This window comes from Bos indicus x Bos taurus, chromosome X (genome assembly GCF_003369695.1).
Source record: "Bos indicus x Bos taurus breed Angus x Brahman F1 hybrid chromosome X, Bos_hybrid_MaternalHap_v2.0, whole genome shotgun sequence".
Lineage (NCBI taxonomy): Eukaryota > Metazoa > Chordata > Mammalia > Artiodactyla > Bovidae > Bos > Bos indicus x Bos taurus.
The window spans coordinates 42064384-42083248 of record NC_040105.1 but is presented as its reverse complement, the minus strand read 5'-3'; positions in this window follow the sequence as shown (position 1 = coordinate 42083248).

Below are 18865 nucleotides of genomic sequence, written 5' to 3'. Positions count from 1 at the left end.
ATCCTTGTGAGACCCTGAGCAGAGAATTGAGGTAAGCTGCGTCTAGACCCCAGACCCACAGGAACTCTGAGATAAAAATGTGTGTTATTTTAAGCCAGTATTTCAAATTGTAGTTGTAGGCATTTGAAAATCCAAAATTGCCTTCTGAAAGTTGAACGAAATACTGTGTCTGAAAAGAAAAGAAACTAAGCAAACGATGATGGCTGAGAGGCCAAAAAGCTGAGGAGAGCTTCTAGAAGTTTTATAGGATTGAGGGAGTAATTAAAGTTCAGAGGCTGTGCAGGAGAGACCCTGCTAAACACCACTACCTTTTAAGCTGGGATTCCTAAAGACCTCTAATTCAAGAAATAATGGTGGATGGCAAATAGTCCTTCCTTCAGAATGACTGAAATCCAGCTTTGAAATAGCTCAATATCTAATTGGTCAAGGTGACAAATCCCAGCTGTAACTGCTTTACAGAAACAAAGTCAAATCCTCACTGAAGGAAGAAAACAATCCAAAGCTTCAAATTAGCTCTACAGTTTTTCATACCCTGTGGACAATATGCAATGAAAGCAGGAAAATAGACAAGGAGAAATATTAAACAGTAGGAACACAGCTTCAGGAGAATCAGATTTTGGAATGATCAAACACTAAAATAAATGTTATTAATACATTCAGAGATTACAGTAGAGAACTACAAACTATAAATAAAAAATAATCCAATGGAAACATTATAACATAAAAATATAATATCTAAAATAAAAACACAATAGGTACATTTAAGAGGAGATTACATATAGCTGATGAAAAATTATAAAGTTAGAATATAGAAGAAATAAAGAGTTTTAAAAAGTGAACATGTAAGTAATTCTAGGGCTTCCCTGGTGTCTCAGACATTAAAGAATCTGCCTGCAATGTGGGAGACCTGGGTTTGATCCCTGGGTCAGGAAGATCCTCTGGAGAAGAGAATGGCAACCCACTCCAGTATTCTTCCTGGAGAATTCCATGGACAGAGGAGCCTGGTGAACTACAATCCATGGGGTCGCATAGAGTCAGACATGACTTAGCGACTAACACTTTTACCTTTTTTTTCAAGCAATTCTAAATGAATATAGAATGTGTAAAACTCTATCATTAATGTCCAAGACTTTCAAATTTCAAATTAAGATACATTTTGATGATAGAAAAAAAGAAAATAAGAGATGTTTTGGTTAGCATCCATAGGTTATGTGGCAGTAACAGACAATTTCCAAAGTCTTAATGGATTAACAAAACAATTTGTCTCACATTACATATTGTCTATGGTAGCTCTGGATTGGCTTTGGTTCCTCTTTATATATTGTCTTCATTTCAATATCCACAATATAAGTAACTACTATTTGAATCATACTATTCTCATATTAGAACAAAAGAGAAATGGCAGAATTTTTCAGTGGTTTTAAAGTTTCTGCTTCGATATCACATAAAATCATGTCCACTTAAATTCTTTTGGCCAATGTACGTTGTATAGCCAAACCTTGGGTCAATGTTCAAGACAAATCAACACAGGGAGGTACTTCAAATCATATGACACTGGGCAGGATTATATGATCTTTTATTAAGAATAAGTAAGTAAGTAAGTGAAAATCGCTGCTGCTGCTGCTGCTGCTAAGTCACTTCAGTCGTGTCCAACTCCTTGCGACCCCATAGACGGCAGCCCACCAGGCTCCCCCATCCCTGGGATTCTCCAAGCAAGATCACTGGAGTGGGTTGCCATTTCCTTCTCCAATGCAGGAAAGTGAAAAGTGAAAGTGAAGTCGCTCAGTCGTGTCTGACTCTTAGCGACCCCATGGACTGCAGCCTACACGTCCAACTCTTTGCAACCCCATGGAATAGTCCATGGAATTCTCCGGGTCAGAAAACTGGAGTGGGTAGCCATTCCCTTCTCCAGGGGGATCTTCCCAACCCAGGGATTGAATCCAGGTCTCCCGCATTGCAGGAGGATTCTTTACCAGCTGAGCCACCAGGGAAGCCCAAGAAAACTGGAGTGGGTAGCCTATCCCTTCTCCAGTGAATCTTCCCAACCCAGGAATTGAACCAGGGTCTCCTGCATTAAAGGAGGATTCTTTACCAGCTGAGCTACCAAGGAAGCCCATATAAATACAGAAGTCAAAACATGTTTTTAAATCTGAAAAAATACAATCTACCAGAGTACAAATAAAATTAATGTATTCCAAGGTCCTTATATTTTCAAAGAAGTGGGAAAACATCTGATTTATATTATAACCTAATAAATAAGGATCCATGTTTTAATCTCTAGTGTAATCTTGAAAAGTAAAAGAATGTATAAATAATAAGGTAATTAGAAGAGAAATAGAGTAACAGGAATATTTATTAATGCAAAGAAAGTAAAAAAAGAAAAAAGAAGATAACATTTATGGACTCTGTAGAAAAGCAAGCATGATGGTAGATTTCCATGCAGGTATATTAAATGAATTATATTAAATTAAATGATATAATATTGTAGAGATTATCAGACTGGATAAAAAGCAAACCCCTACCATATTCTGTTTATAATATAAGAATGAAAAAAAATTTGAAAGGAGAGGTCAGAAAAATATATATACAACAAGTTACTATAAGAAATCTGATGTAAATGTACTAATAATCAGACAAAGTAAACTTTTAGGCAAAAAGCATTCCTTAGAGACATTTTATTCTTAAATAAGAGTTGATCTACCATAAACCTATGACAATTCTAGATTTGTCTGTCTCATAACATACTTCCCAAACATACAGAGCAAAAGGTAACAGGATAAAATGAAGCCACTGCCAAATTCTAAAGAACTATAGTAAATCTTAATTCACTTTTCTCAGTTACTGCAAAGCCAAGTTTACGAATTATATTATTCAAGTCTTCTATAGACTTGCCAGCATATTGTCTACTTTTTCTATTGCTAATTTGAGTTCAACATATTTAAGTATGGGATTTTTTTTCCATATCTTTTATAATTTTTTAGAGTTGAGCTAATATGAACTAGGAAAAGTATATCAAAGCCCCCTAATAATAATCTAATTTTCTGTATTTTTCTTACATTTATTGTAACTTCTATTTCATTTATGATTAAAAAATATCTGGTATAGAAATACTCATAGATGTTACATCTGCATTAAACAAGTATTACTTAGAAATTGTTTGATTTTGAGTAGCTGAGATTCTTAATATTATTTTAAGACTGATTAAAATTTTATTTATCACATAAAAATGTCTGGAGGCAGGGGGTCAGGACTAGTAAGAAGGGCGTTTAAAGTCATTAATTACTGGTCTAATTAAAAAGAAAACTACTTGCCCTGTGTGCAGAAATCACAAAACAAAGAAAGATAAAACATAATCAAAAAAACAAATTATAAATCAACTATACTCCAATAAAATTTTTAAAAAACAAATTAATAACATGTGTTGTATCAAGCATTGACTTAAAGGCTAAAAGTTAAAAACAAATTTGTCTATAATTCAAACAATGTACAAGCAGTGCAATCTTGTTTTAAAAAAATCTTAAAGCAGGAGATGGAAAATAAGCTGTCAATAAAAAGGAAATATGACAAATAAAAATAAATATTAGAAGTAAATGAAAATGTTACAGAGGAAAATATTACATCCAATGCCACTAAAACTGGAATAAACAATATTTGAAACCACAGTCAGGGACATGTAAATTAAGCTTCCAAAAAAATCACACAAAATGAGATTACAAAGAAATAACACATAAAATTATTATAAAAAGATGATAGATATGTAGAGATGAAAGAAAAGGGAAATAGATAAGATGAAAAAATATTCAAAAATTTAATAAAAGTGGTTTTTAAATAAAAGTTTGACTCTGATGATCAAATTAGATTGACTATTTCCTCAGAAAAGTTCCTGGTGAAGCTATTGATATTCAAAGATTAAGAAAAAGTGTTCCAAAGGAATATTAGAAAAAAATCAACGTACAAAAGGGAGAATAATTATGCTGCTTTGAGATTTCTCTACAGGATATTACTTACCAAGATAATTAGAAGAATTCAAAGAAATAATGTAATTATACTAGTCTTGGATTGGCACCAGGGCATTCATAAACTTACTGAAATTCTATTCAAAATATTGTTTGTGCACATATATGCAAATTTTCTAGGATGAGAACAAATGGATTTTTACCTGATTAACAAAGAGATGGCAAATAAATTAAAAATCACAGCTGTAGGGCATGTTTTCCCAGTAGAGGATTTCATTTTTCTAGTAGTCCATGGAAAGAGTACTGTGTCCATGAGTTGACTGCAAGGTTTTTGCCTGTGACGTGGGAGACCTGGGTTCTATCCCTGGTGAGGAAGATCCCCTGGAGAAAGGAATGGGTACCCACTCCAGTATTCTGGCCTGGAGAATTCCATGGACAGAGGAGCCTGGTGGGCTACAGTTCATGGGGTTGCCAAGAGTTGGACAGGACTGAGCGACTAACAATTTCTTTTTTCATGTGTGAGTTTCCATTCAAATTGTGTCTGCAATTAATGTGAATAGCATATTTTGTATAATGTGGTTGATTATCTTATAATTGAACATTCATCTATTTCAATGCATATTTGCATTTGTGCTTAGGTGACCACTTTGCACAGAAGGATCATAAAGTGACAGCATTTAAGTTCTAATATGCTAGTAAGCACATTCTTTGCTCTTTTTCACCTTTCATAATGTCACAAATGACAGCTTTCTAACAGCTACCTTTGTGTAGATATTGATTTCCTAAAACAATGATGAATGGAGAAAAAATTCTAGACTCTTGCTTTTAAAAAATATTACTGTATGTGAGTATTCAGTTTGACGTAAGCTACTTATTTACATGAGTCCAATGTGACATCCTATAAATGACTCTGTACTTTGGAGCAACGTTCTATTTTAATTGTCTTGGGCTCATGGAAAAAGACAGAAGCAAAATTAATATGTGAATGGCCCATTCATATGATGAAAGGACTAAATGATATTCTAAGAAGCTATAAAATAAAAGGCCTCAAAATTGTTTAAACAGAGAAAACAGCCATCATATGACAACTAAACATTTGTATGTATTATAACAATTGTGAGCACTGGTTTGACTTCAACAAAAAAAATTATCTGTTATATAAAATTAACAATTTTATTTAAATTTTATTGGTTTGTAATGTGATTAATTTCACTTTTAATTTAGATTTTATAATTGTATAAGGGATAATAGCATAAGGAGTTCATTCTTAGGTTTACATCTATATGTATTTATAGGTCATTATAATAACATTAAAAAGAGTTCCTGTCATCACTATGGATGAGCAAAAAAAATTTCTTTTCACTTTGTAAGTGTAAAAAAATTCCCGTACAGAGCATAATTCACCCAAACTGCTCATTGTCTCCATCTCAGTATGGCTTTGCTGCAGGCAGGCTGCCTTTGTTCTCTAACTACAGCAACTCCACTCATCTGTCTCAAACCATGGGAGATGGAGAGTCATACTCCAGCCAATCAGGGTCATTCTTGAATAGGACTATTATTGATTTGTTGTTCAAAACTCAAATCAGGGACTTCTCTATTGGTCCAGTGACTAAGACTACATACTCCCAATGAAGGGGGCCTGGGTTCCATCCCTGGTCAGGGAACTAGATCCCACATGCCTCAGCTAAGAGCTCACATGCTTCAAGAGTAAAGATCCTATCAGATGTAACTAAAAGATTCCACATGCTGCAAGGAAGATGGAAGATCCTGTGTGGCGTACCTAAAACCCAATGCAGCCAAATAAATGAAGAAATAATTTTAAAAATTCAAAACAAACAAATCCCATAATTCCATATTTACATAGTAGAAAATTAACAAATGCCTGAAAAGTTAGTCTTCTATGTTTTGTTTTATCCTGTGCTGTGCTGTACTTAGTCATTCAGTCGTGTCCAACTCTTTGCAACCCTGTGGACTGTAGCTTGCCAGGCTCCTCTGTGCATGGGGATTCTCCAGGCCAGAATACTGTAGTGGGTTGCCATGCCCTCCTCCAGGGACTCTTCCCAACCCAAGTATTCACCCCAGGTCTCATGAATTGCAGCAGATTCTTTACCATCTGAGCCACCAGGGAAGCCCATTTTAGTCCGAGTTCCCTAGAAAATAGAGCACAAAGGCATGACGTTTACATGTTTGCTTTTGAGGTAGAGTGCACTTTTAGTGAATGAAGAATGAGGGAAAAGGAAATTTCAGTCAAGGAAGGAGAAAAAAGTAAGACAGGATGATGTGTTACCAAGATGCTCATAGCTGTACAGGAAAACCGGCTGATGATTGGTTGTGTAGGATAGCGGTCCCCAGCCTTTTTAACACCAGGGACCAGTTTTGCAGAAACAATTTTTCCACAGACCAGGGGTTGGGGGGATGGTTTCAGGATGATTCAAACATATCTACTGTGCACTTTATTTCTATTATTATTACATCAGCTCCACATTCGGTCATCAGGCGTTAGATCCCAGAGGTTGGGGAGTCTTCATGTAGCATACTTTCAGAATGGATGTGTGGAATCCCTGCTTTCCTGAACTGTTTGGTTTTGTTTGAAAGAGAGGATGGGCAATCAATTTATCTGCCATTTCCTTTCTATCTCCTGTCTCATTAGTCAAAGTTCACCTCATGGGACATTAACACCCCCATGTGACCCCACTAGACAGTAACTGGAGAAGGCAGAGTCTGTGTTTGTCCAGGAGATCAAGCTGGAGTCTTGAAACCATTGTGGCTTTTTCTAGGTTGAACATGATGGTGGCTCAATCCTTGCCCTCAAAGGCAGGGGAGATAATCTATGGTGTCAAGAGACAAGGAGCCTGTGCTGGAACAGAACACATACCTCCAATATCTGATATCATAGAGCTCAGGGTTCAGAGGAAGAAAGAAGCTACTTTTTAAAACATGTTTCTAAAATATTTACTGTGAATATCATGTGGTTGCCTGTGCCTGTGCATGCAAAGTCACTTCTGCTGTTTCCGACTATTTGTGACACAATGGACTGGAGCCTGCCAGGCACCTCTGTCCATGGGGATTCTCCAGGCAAGAATACCAGAGTGGGTTGCCATTTCTTCCTCTGGGGGAATCTTCCTGACCCAGGAATCAAACCCATGTCTCTTCTGTCTCTTGCACTGGAGGCAGGTTCTTTACCATGGAGCCACCTGGGAAGCCCTTAGGGTAGTTTGTTATACAGCAAAAGCTAACTAATATGTTTTGTACCTAAAACATAGCTTATTTTCCCTCTTTTCTCAATTGATAGTCACCTTTCAAATTTACAATGTCAATTAAAATGTTGGTCCCCCTTCCCAAATAAATACAAAATAAATTATATTTTTTTGAAGGGAAGACCAGCTACCAGGAATTTCAACTGGCATTTTAATATGTTCCATGACCACAGATGAAACATTTTCTTCACAAATTTTCCTTATACTTTATAGCAGAGAAGAGTTGTTTAGCACAGAGAAAAATATTTATGCTTTTTGAGAATACCAAGGAATTGTGTTTTCTGCAAAATGTATGATCTCTTTCTCCTCCTTAAACATCTACATAAGGTTTTTTGGAGGGAATACAAAAAAAAATTATTGACATATTTTATGAATCAAATCTCATTAATCCTAATCTTCTGACTATACTCAGAGCCAGAAGCCTTGGAAACTCTACATTCTCATTCAAGTAGTACCTGATCTGGGAAGTCCAACTGAACTAAGAATCTCAGAGATGAAATAGTTAGTTCAAGCTTGCTTTACTTTAGACTAATATATTGGTACTTCCTTGATGGCTCAATGATAAAGAACCCATCTGCTAATGCAGGAGACAGGGGTTCAATCCCTGGTCCAGGAATATCCCCCATGTGGTGGAGCAGCTAAGCCCATGAACTACAACTATTGAGCCTGTGCTCCAGAGTCTGGAAGGCACAACTACTGAGCCCACATGTCGCAGTAACTGAAGCCCATGCACCCTAGAACCCGTGCTCTGCAATAAGAGAAGCCACTGCAATGAAAAGCCTATGCGCCACAGCTAGAGAAAAGCCCACACAGCAACAGACTCAGCATAATCAAAAATAAATAAAATTATTTTAAACCAATATATTAATTATAACTAATACATTAACCTATTGGCAGTGGAATCTAAGTCAGTGCAGAATTGCCAGTAGCATTGCACTAGTTCAGAAAAAAATTGAATATTTTCTTCATAAACTGCCAGGTAACTACCATTTAGGGAAGATGAAATAGGAAAGGACAGTTCTTTTAAATACCAACTGCAGAAATTCTGCATGGTATCCTGCCAACAAGGAAATAGAATACATGATTTGGGGGATCAGCATTTCTTGTTTCATAGTGGAGCTCTCAAAATTAATGTTTTTAAAGACTTACAGATTCAGAAATAAAAAGTATTTTACAGATATGATGATTATGATTAGTTTGAAAGAAAATATTATATATGCTCCTTAAAATGGGATAAAAAAGAGCTTTTATTTCTAGTTGGATGAAGAACAAGAAATCTACATATAATAAGAAAAGAGTCATGTGGTATTTGCTATAAATATACTTCTTTATTATCCTTTTGTTATTTGTTTTGTTGGTCAGCTTTAAGCCATGAAAAAGATAACACACACCTAGGGAAATAATGAGAAGGGTTAATGTCAGCCCATATAATTTTGTTTATTAAATTGGTACCAAGCTTTCCATTTAAAAGCACATGTTCTCACAACTGCAGATAATTCAATTGTGCACCTTGAGATCAGTCTATTATATACCAACTACAGTGAAAATAAAGGAATAGAATGGCTATCCTCCAGATAGAAAAAAATCAATTAACTTAGCAGCCTGCAATTCTTCGACATTACTAATCTTTCCACGTAGCCTCAGCAGGATTCTTTTAGAAATGAGTACACTTTCCAACAATTATCCAAACCTCCCCAGCAAGTCACATCCACTAGTGCAGTGAAAAATTCAAGAAGGTAAAGATTCCTCTATACTCCAATGGTTATTAATATTTTTTTTTCTGGAAGACAAAAAGGTACTCCTTTAGAAACAAACAGATCTTTTTCTAATAAGTGGCTCTACTATGAAACAAATGTTTTCTGCAGTGTACACTGACTTCCCAAATCAGCTAGTTTATCAGAATGCATGTGTGTGTGTGTATTTGTATACATGCAAATAGAGATAGTTAGAGAATGAAATACAGACCTTTTTTTTCTGAAGAGATTTAAATACATATTCTGAAAAATGTCAATGGTAAATAGACGCAATTAAACTTTAAATATGATTTAATTCAAATAATTTTGCATGCTAAAAAGCATGTTGCTTTTCAGAATAGACATAGGAAGTTATTATGATCATGTAATCTCTTGCTAGCCCCCTCGAAATCAGGGGTAGCCTCATTCTTACAAAAGAGGAAAAGCAGAATTATAAACCCAAAGAAGAGTTGAAGGAGATTTAAATAGCTGCACATTAAATAATGATAAAAGTTTTCACTGATAATCTTGTTAGGCTGAAGATAATCAGTTTATGGGGAGTGTAATTATTTAACAATAGGAATCATTGACATTCATTCAACAAATATTAGTGAATTACTGCAATTTACCAAGCACTTTTCTAGGCACTGAGTATGTTGTAGGGGTATAAATAAGCTCCTGCTCTTATAAAGAGTACATTCTGAAATAGAGAAACAGGAATTGAACAAGTAAATATAATAAATTCCAATATGGATGAAGAAAATAAAACAGGGTAATGACACAGTGACTAAAACAGGGTAGGGCTGAGAACTGGTTACTTTATGTCTCATGTTAAAACAAAGCTTTGTTGAGAAGGTAACATTTATTTCAAGGCCTGAATGATGAGAATCTTCAGTTCAGTTCAGTTCAGTTGCACAGTTCTGTCCGACTCTTTGTGACCCCATGAACCACAGCACGCCAGGCCTCCCTGTCCATCACCACCTCCCAGAGTTCACCCAAACCCATATCCTTTGTGTCAGTGATGCCATCCAACCATCTTATCATCTGTTGTCCCCTTCTCCTCCTGCCCCCAATCGTTCCCAGCATCAGGGTCTTTTCAAATGAGTCAGCTCTCCGCATCAGGTGGCCAAAGTATTGGAGTTTCAGCTTCAACATCAGGCCTTCCAATGAACACCCAGAACTGATCTCTTTTAGGATGGACTGGTTGGATCTCCTTGCAGTCCAAGGGACTCTCAAGAGTCTTTTCCAATACCACAGTGCAAAAGCATCAATTCTTCAGCACTCAGCTTTCTTCACAGTCCAACTCTCACATCCATACATGACCACTAGAAAAACCATAGCCTTGACTAGACGGACCTTTGTTGATAAAATAATGTCTCTGCTTTTTAATATGCTGTCTAGGTTGGTCATAACTTTCCTTCCAAGGAGTAAGTGTCTTTTAATTTCATGGCAATCACCATCTACAGTGATTCTGGAGCCCAGAGAAATAAAGTCAGCAACTGTTTCCACTGTTTCTCCATCTATTTCCCATGAAGTGAGGGGACGGGATGCCATGATCTTAGTTTTCTGAATGTCGAGCTTTAAGCCAACTTTTTCACTCTCCTCTTTCACTTTCATCAAGAGGCTCTTTAGTTCTTCTTCAGCTTTTGCCATAAGGGTGGTATCATCTGCATATCTGAGGTTATTGATATTTCTCCCACAATCTTGATTCCAGCTTGTGCTTCCTCCAGCCCAGCATTTCTCATGATGTACTCTGCATATAAGTTAAATAAGCAGGGTGACAATATACAGCGTTGACATACTCCTTTTCCTATTTGGAACCAGTCTGTTGTTCCATGTCCAGTTCTAACTGGTGCTTCCTGACCTGCATATAGGTTTCTCAAGAGGCAGATCAGGTGGTCTGGTATTCCCATCTCTTTCAGAATTTCCCACAGTTTATTGTGATCCACACAGTCAAAGGCTTAGGCATAGTCAGTAAAGCAGAAAGAGATGTTTTTCTGGAACTCTCTTGCTTTTTCCATGATCTAGTGGATGTTGGCAATTTGATCTCTGGTTCCTCTGCCTTTTCTAAATCCAGCTTGAACATCAGGAAGTTCACGGTTCATGTATTGCTGAAGCCTGGCTTGGAGAATTTTGAGCATTACTTTACTAGTGTGTGAGATGAGTGCAATTGTTCAGTAGTTTGAGCATTCTTTGGCATTGCCTTTCTTTGGAATTGGAATGAAAACTGACCTTTTCCAGTCCTGTGGCCACTAATGAGTTTTCCAAATGTGATGGAATTTGAGTTGAGCTATTTCAAATCCTAAAAGATGATGAGAATGAGGCAGCCATATAAAAAAATCTGGAGTTTAACTATGTCTCATTTGTTTATTTTTGTTTTTATTTCCATAACTCTGGGAGACTGATTGAAACAGATATTGCTGCAATTTATGTCAGAGTGTTCTGCCTGTTTTTCTCTATGAGTTTTATGTTGATAGTATCTGGTCTTACATGTAGGTCTTTCATCCATTTTGAGTTTATTTTTGTGTGTGGTGTTAAAGAATATTCTAATTTCATTCTTTTTACATGTGGCTGTCCAGTTTTCCCAATACAGAACAGTATGGAAGTTCATTAAAACACTAAAAGTAGAGCTACCTTATGATTCAGCAATCACACTCCTGGGTATATATCTAGAGAAAAACTTGGTTCAGAAGTATACACATACACCCTAATGTTCACTGCAGCACTGTTCACAATAGCCAATACATGCTGCTGCTGCTGCTGCTAAGTCGCTTCAGTCGTGTCCGACTCTGTGTGACCCCATAGACGGCAGCCCACAGGCTCCCCCGTCCCTGGGATTCTCCAGGCAAGAACACTGGAGCGGGTTGCCATTTCCTTCTCCAATGCATGAAAGTGAGAAGTGAAAGTGAAGTTGCTCAGTCGTGTCTGACTCTTAGCGACCCCATGGACTTCAGCCTACCAGGCTCCTCCATCCATGGGATTTTCCAGGCAAGAGTACTGGAGTGGGGTGCCATTGGCTTCTCCGAGCCAATACATGGGAGCAGCCTAAATGTCCATCCACAGATGAACAAATAAAGAAGATGTGGTACATATACACAATGAATATTACTCAGCCATTAAAAAGAATGAAATAATGCCATTTGCAACAACATGAATATACCTGGGGATTAACATTCTCAGTGAAGTAAATCAGACAAAGAAATGCAAGTATCATATGGTATCACTTATGCAGAATCAAAAAAATGGTACAAATGAACTTATTTACAAAACAGATTTACAGATTTAAAGAATGAACTTATGGTTATCAGGGGAGAAGGGTGGGGAGCAGGAATATTGAGTTTGGGATTGACATGTACACACTGATATATTTAAAACAAATAACCAAAAAAGACCTACTGTATGTAGCACAGGGAACTCTGCTTCATTTTCTGTAATAACCTAAATGAGAAAAGAAGTTGAAAAAGAATAGATACGTATATGTATCTATGTATATATATGTATAACTGAATCACTTTGCTGTACATATGTACATCTGGAGCTTAGAGTTTTAGGTAGAAGGAATAACAATGTTTGAAATAAACCTCCTAAGGCCAAAGATTAGAAAGGCCAGTATAGCTGGGGTTTGGTAAACTGAGACTGGTTCATGTTGGGCCACTGATAATCATGATAAGGAACTGAGATTTTAAGTACACCAAAAGGCATGTAAAGCTATTCAGCTGGGGAGAAACATAATATGACAAGTTTTTAAAAGATCAATCTGGTAGTTATATTAGAAGTGGAAATGGAAGGAGTGAGCCCAGTTAAGAGTTTGTTATAATAGAACAGAGGAGGGATATTAGTGGCTTGTTCCAGGGTGGAATTTGTAAGGGGTGTATATATTGGAAATGGAAAAAGTAGATGGATTGTGGGTGTAAAGTGGGAATAGAGTCAACAGGACAAGGGGACAGATTTGATATGGGTGACAAAGATGACTTTTAGATTTTCAGTTTACACCATTCAATAAGAGACGAGATACTAAAAGTGGATCACATTTGGGGTTGTAGAGTTTGGAGATTATAAGTATTTTGTTGAACTTGTTGAATTTGACATATCTTTGAACCATTGAAATGGGGAAGTTGAGTAGAAAATTGGACATGTAGACCTGGGACTCAAAGAAGTCTGGACAAAAGGACTAGTAAGATCACCCTTATCCCTTGGCCCCAATACCACTATCCACAGAAGGATTCAAGATAGACCTACAGAGCATTGGTTTCTGGTAAATTTCTCTTCTTGACCTGACACAATTCTTGGTAATGAATAAAATAGGTCCCTAGGGCTCAGGGTGCTCCAGGTAGGACAATATCTACAACACAGCTTGACACTGTCAGGGCCATTGATATCAACTATCAGTCTCAATAGAACTGAGACCAATCTAACTTCTAAGAGACCAATTTAGAACTAAATAATCCTTTTTTCACACATCCCATCAACCTCCCTCCCATCCTGTTTTCATCAGCTACTACCAGAAATCCAAATTCTCAGACTTTTGCCCCGTCTAGCTCTGTATGTGGTAAGTCTGATCTCATCACCTACATGTTCCTGATCCCCAGTCCTATATCCTCTGAGACTCGTGGCTTGTTATCAGCAAAATTCCCCATATCCTTTTCTTCATTTCTTAATGTTCCCTTCACCTTCTTGTTCTTTCTTTATTTTTGTCTGTGCTGGGTCTTCTTTGCTTTGCATGGGCTTTCTCTAGTTGCAGTGAACAGGGGCTACTCTTTGTTGTGGCGTGCAGGCTTCTCATTGAAGTGGCTTCTCTTGCTGTGGAGCACAGGCTCTAAGTGAATGGACTTCAGTAGTTGTGGCTCTCAGGTCCTAAAGCACTCAGGCTTCAGTAGTTGCAGCATGTGGGCTCTGTAGTTACAGCTGGAAGGCTCTAGAGTGCAGGCTCAGTAGTTGTGGAGCATGGGCTTAGTTGCTCTGTGGCATGTGGAATTGTCCTGGACCACGGATCAAACCCATGTCCCCTGCTATGGCAGGCAGATTCTTATCCACTACACCACTAGAAAAGTCCTTGCCTTCTTGTTCTAATCATATTCTGGCTCTTTCCTAAGAACAATGCCTCCTTTGCAGCCCTTTTAAATGCTACTTATAGGACCTTGAGGCAGTATAGGTGCCCTAGTTGCTCTACAATTATTTTATCTTCATTCTGTATCAAAAACCACAGGTCTTTAAACTGCATTACCCTATGCCTCATTCTATTAGAAGTTGTCACATATTGCACTCTTGGTTACTCAGCCAAATTCACGATGAAGGATATCCTTCAACTTAACTTGAGACATTACAAGCTCTCATAACCCTTCTGTGTTTCCAAATTACTAATCTGGTACCCTGATTCCATCTATTTCAAAATCTTATCAGGATTCCAACCCATTGACCAAGTTGATGCTTATCTTATGCTTCATCTTACTTGTAGAGTTGCTGTGCTACTTTTTATGATGCCTATTTCCTACCTTTTTTCATCTGCTCCAACCCTCCAATATATCCACATTCTTCTTTATTCTCATTACATCTATCATTTATTCTGCCATAATATTTTCTCTGTTACCTGTATAAATGAATAAATAATGACAACCCCTATACTTATACCTTGAATCCCCTTTCTCTGTACCACCTGAGGTCTTTGCTCTGGAAATTAACCTCTTTCTACAGAATCATTTCCCTCATCATATAAACTTTCTGTAAAATATTCTACTTTAGACATAATATTTCCAATATTAAATAAGATACTTTCCATTATCTCATGTCTCCTTCCAGCTCTGATCTCATTTTTCTCTTTCATTTGAAAGCAAAATTCTTCAGACTGTTGTCTATACTTACTGTCTCAGATTCGTCATCTCCTTTTCATTCTTTAATCCACACTAACCAAAATTTTCCCTCTCCATTGCATGGAAAACACTTCTGTCATGGTGAACGGAACTTCCTATCACCAACTCAAGTGCTGAGTTATCTGTCTTCATTTTACAAAAGTGTTGAACAGCATTTCACAGAGATGACAGTTTCCCTTTTCTGAAAATACCTTCTTCATCTGGCATTTAAGCTACATTCCCCTGGCTTTCCTCCTGCGTCATTGTCTGCTCCTTCTTAATCTCCCTTTCTGGCTGCTCTTCCGCTTCTTATCTCTCTACATTGCAGTCCCCCAGGGCTCATCCCTCAGACTGCTCCTCTCCTTTATCTTCAGCATTTCCCTTAAGTGAATTCATCCAGTCTTGTGGTTTGAACATCCTTTATATGCTGATAATTTCCAAATTTGTCTTTAATCCAGACTGCCTGTTTGAGCAGCAAACTTACACATGAGTATTCAACTACTTCTGTAACATCTCCACTTTGAGGTCTAAAGGCATATCAATCTTAATATATCAGAAACCAAATGTTTGGCATTTGTTCCCAAGCCTGCTATTGCAGTTTTCCTCATTCAGTTAATGGCAACTATAATACATTTTTCCATCTGCTCAAAACTCAGGGGTTGATCTGTGTCTGTTTCCTGTCCTCATTATGCACATCAATGCTAAGCAGTTATTATCAGCTCTACCTTCAGAATCTATCCTGATTCTGGCTACCCCTCGTTCTACCACTTTGGGACATGCCACTATCATTTATTACTTAGCTTCCTAACTGGACTTTCTCCCTTATTTTGTCCCCTGTAGAGCAGCCACAGGGCTTCCCAGGTGGCTCAGAGGTAAAAAATCAGCTTGCCAATGCAGGAGATGCAAAAGACCTCAGTTTGATCCTTGGGTTGGGAAGATCCCCTGGAGGAGGAAATGGCCACCCGCTCCAGTCTTCTTGCCTAGGAAATCCCATGGATAGAGGAGCCTGGCAGGCTACAGTCCATGGAGTCTCAAAGAGTCAGACACAACTGGGCACACAAGCACCACCAGAACAGCCACAGGGATTTTTTTTTTTTTTATACATCAGATCACTTGTTCAAAATTCTCTAAAAGTTTCCCATCACACTTAGAAAACCATCAAATTCCTATCTATGAAGTCTCTGCCCATCTTTCTGTCATCATCTTCTTACACTTTCCTCTTTGTTCACTCTATTCCAGTCTTCTTGCAATCACTTGAACATGAACAATCTGAATTCATTCCTGCCTCAGAGTCTTTCTATTCACTGTACTTTCTGCCTGGAATGATACTTATCCATCTATTCTTGTTCTTGCTCCTCTTCAATCAGATTTCTGCTCAAACCCTACATTGGCACATAGACCTTCACCCATCATTCTATTTAAAAGACCCATCACCACCCTCCCTAACCTCCTTCATATTGTTGTCTATCCACTTATTTTACTTGAAAGTATTCACAAAACTTTCATTAGATGGAGGCATTTGATTAATTTCCTATTTTGGTCTTATTTCTTCCCTGGAATGAGATCAGAGCAGAGATTTTATCTTTTGTTCACTTCTGTATTCTAAGAGTTTCAACATTATCTGGCATAGTAAGCACTCATGAAACATTTGACTTATGAACATATAAATTAAGAAAATAATCAATAAATGAGTAAATGAATGTTGTCAGAGACATCCACAGGAGGAATATACTGTTTGGAAGAAGATCATAATTTTCATTTTGCATTAGCTGAATTTGAGATGCAGGCCAAGCACCCAAGTAAAGATGTTTAGAAGATTTGAAAAGTCAGTTCTGAAATTTGGAAGAATTTTCAGAGTGAGAAATAAAGAATTGATAAGGCATCTGTATTAGTTTCCTACTGCTGCTATTACAAGTCACCATGACCTTAGTGGCTCAAAACAACACAAATTTATTCTTTTCAGAGTTTGGGAGGTCAAAAGTTCTGAAGTGGCAACGCACTCCAGTATTCTTGCCTGGAAAATCCCGTGGACAGAGGAGCCTGACAGGCTACAATCCATGGAGCCGCAGAGAGTTGAACACAACTTAGCGACTAAACAGCAAAACAGCAGGCGGGGCTCTATTCCTTCTGGCAGCTCCAGAAAAGAATCTGTTTCCATTCTTTTTCTATAAGCAGAGGATACTCACTTTCCTTGGCTATGGCCCCTACCACCATCTTCAAAGCCAACAATGTACCACCTTCAAATCTCTCTGTCTCTTACTTTTGTTCTAGCTCTCTCTTTTTCACTCTCTCTGATTTCTGCTTCCATCATCACATCTCCTGCTCTGACTCTGACTCTCCTGCTTCCTTTTTATAAGTACCTTTGTGATTATGTTGGACACTACTCAGATAATTCAAGAATAATTTCTCCATTTAAAGATCCTAAACAAAACCACATCTGCACATTTCCCCTTGTCAGGTAATGTGATATACTTGCAGGTTCTGAGGATTATGATGTGGACATCTTGGGGGGGGCAATATTCTGTCTACCACAGAAGTCAGTAAAGTTATCTGTACATCTCATGTGGTGGTGGTTTAGTTGCTCAGTTGTGTCCAACTCTCTTTTTTTTTTTTTTTTGGTTCTAAATCTTTTTTTTAATATATATTTTATCTTATTTTTAAACTTTACAATATTGTATTGGTTTTGCCATATATCAACATGCATCTGCCACAGGTATACACATGTTACCCATCCTGAATCCTCCTCCCTCCTCTCTCCCCATACCATCCCTCTGGGTCATCCCAGTGCACCAGTGAATGGCATTGAAACATGTGTCCCACTCTTGTGACCCCGTGGACAGTAGCCCACCAAGCTCCTCTGCCCATGAAATTTCCCAGTCAAGAACACTGGAGTGGGTTGCCATTTTCTTCTCCAATAAGACTCGTAAGTTATCTTTAAGACTGATATGGACTTGTCTCCAAATAGGTGAATAAAATTCCAAAATATTGGAATGCTGTGGAATAGAGATTTTCGGGAAGGAAAGAATTGTCCACATGATAAAATGCTGGAGAAGCATTACAAAAGATAAGAAGAGGCATACAGATGACCAAAAACACATGAAAAGATGCTCAGCATTGCTTATTATTAGAGAAATGCAAATCAAAACCATAACGAGGTATCGCCTCACACTGTTCAGATTGGCCATCATCAAAAAGTCTACAAACAACAAAAGCTCGAAAGGGTGTGGAGAAAATGGAACCCTCCTACACTATGGGTAGAAATGTAAAATGATGCAGCCACTATGTAGAACAGTATAAGATCTCCTAAAAAAGCTAAAAAATAGAGCTATCTAATCCAGCAATCACACTCCTGGGCATATATCTAGAGAAAACCATAATTTGAAAAGATACACATACCCCAATGTTCATTGCAGCACAATTTACAATAGTCAGGACATGGAAGCATCCTAAATGTTCATCAACGGATGAATGAATAAGGAAGATGTGGTACATATATACAATGGAATATTACATGGCCATAAAAAGGAACAAAATAAGGACATTTGCAGTAACGTGCATGGACCTAGAGATTGTCATACTAAGTGAAGTAAGTCAGACAGAGAAAGATAATATTATATGATATCACTTGTATGTGGAATCTAAACAAAGAGTATTTACAAAACAGAAATAGATCCACAGACTTAGAAAACAAACTTATGGTTCCAAAAGGGGAGATGTGGCAGGGGAGGGATTAACCAGGAGCCTGAGATTAACAGATACAAACTACTCTATGGTGGGATGGGGGAGGGGATTGAGGTTCATGAGGGAGGGTGTGTGTATATATATATATATATATATATATATATATATAAAATTATGACTAATTGGTTTCTGTATGGCAGAAACCAACACAACATTGTAAAGCAATGTTCCTCCAATTAAAAAATAAAATTAAAAAATAGATAAACAACATGTTTATTATGAAGAAGTTCCTACTTCATAGTTGACCCAACTACATGTTCAGTGGATACCTATTCAAAGAGTTTTGATACAGAAAGACAGGAAGGAGGTAGGTAGAGCATGGACTATTTTCA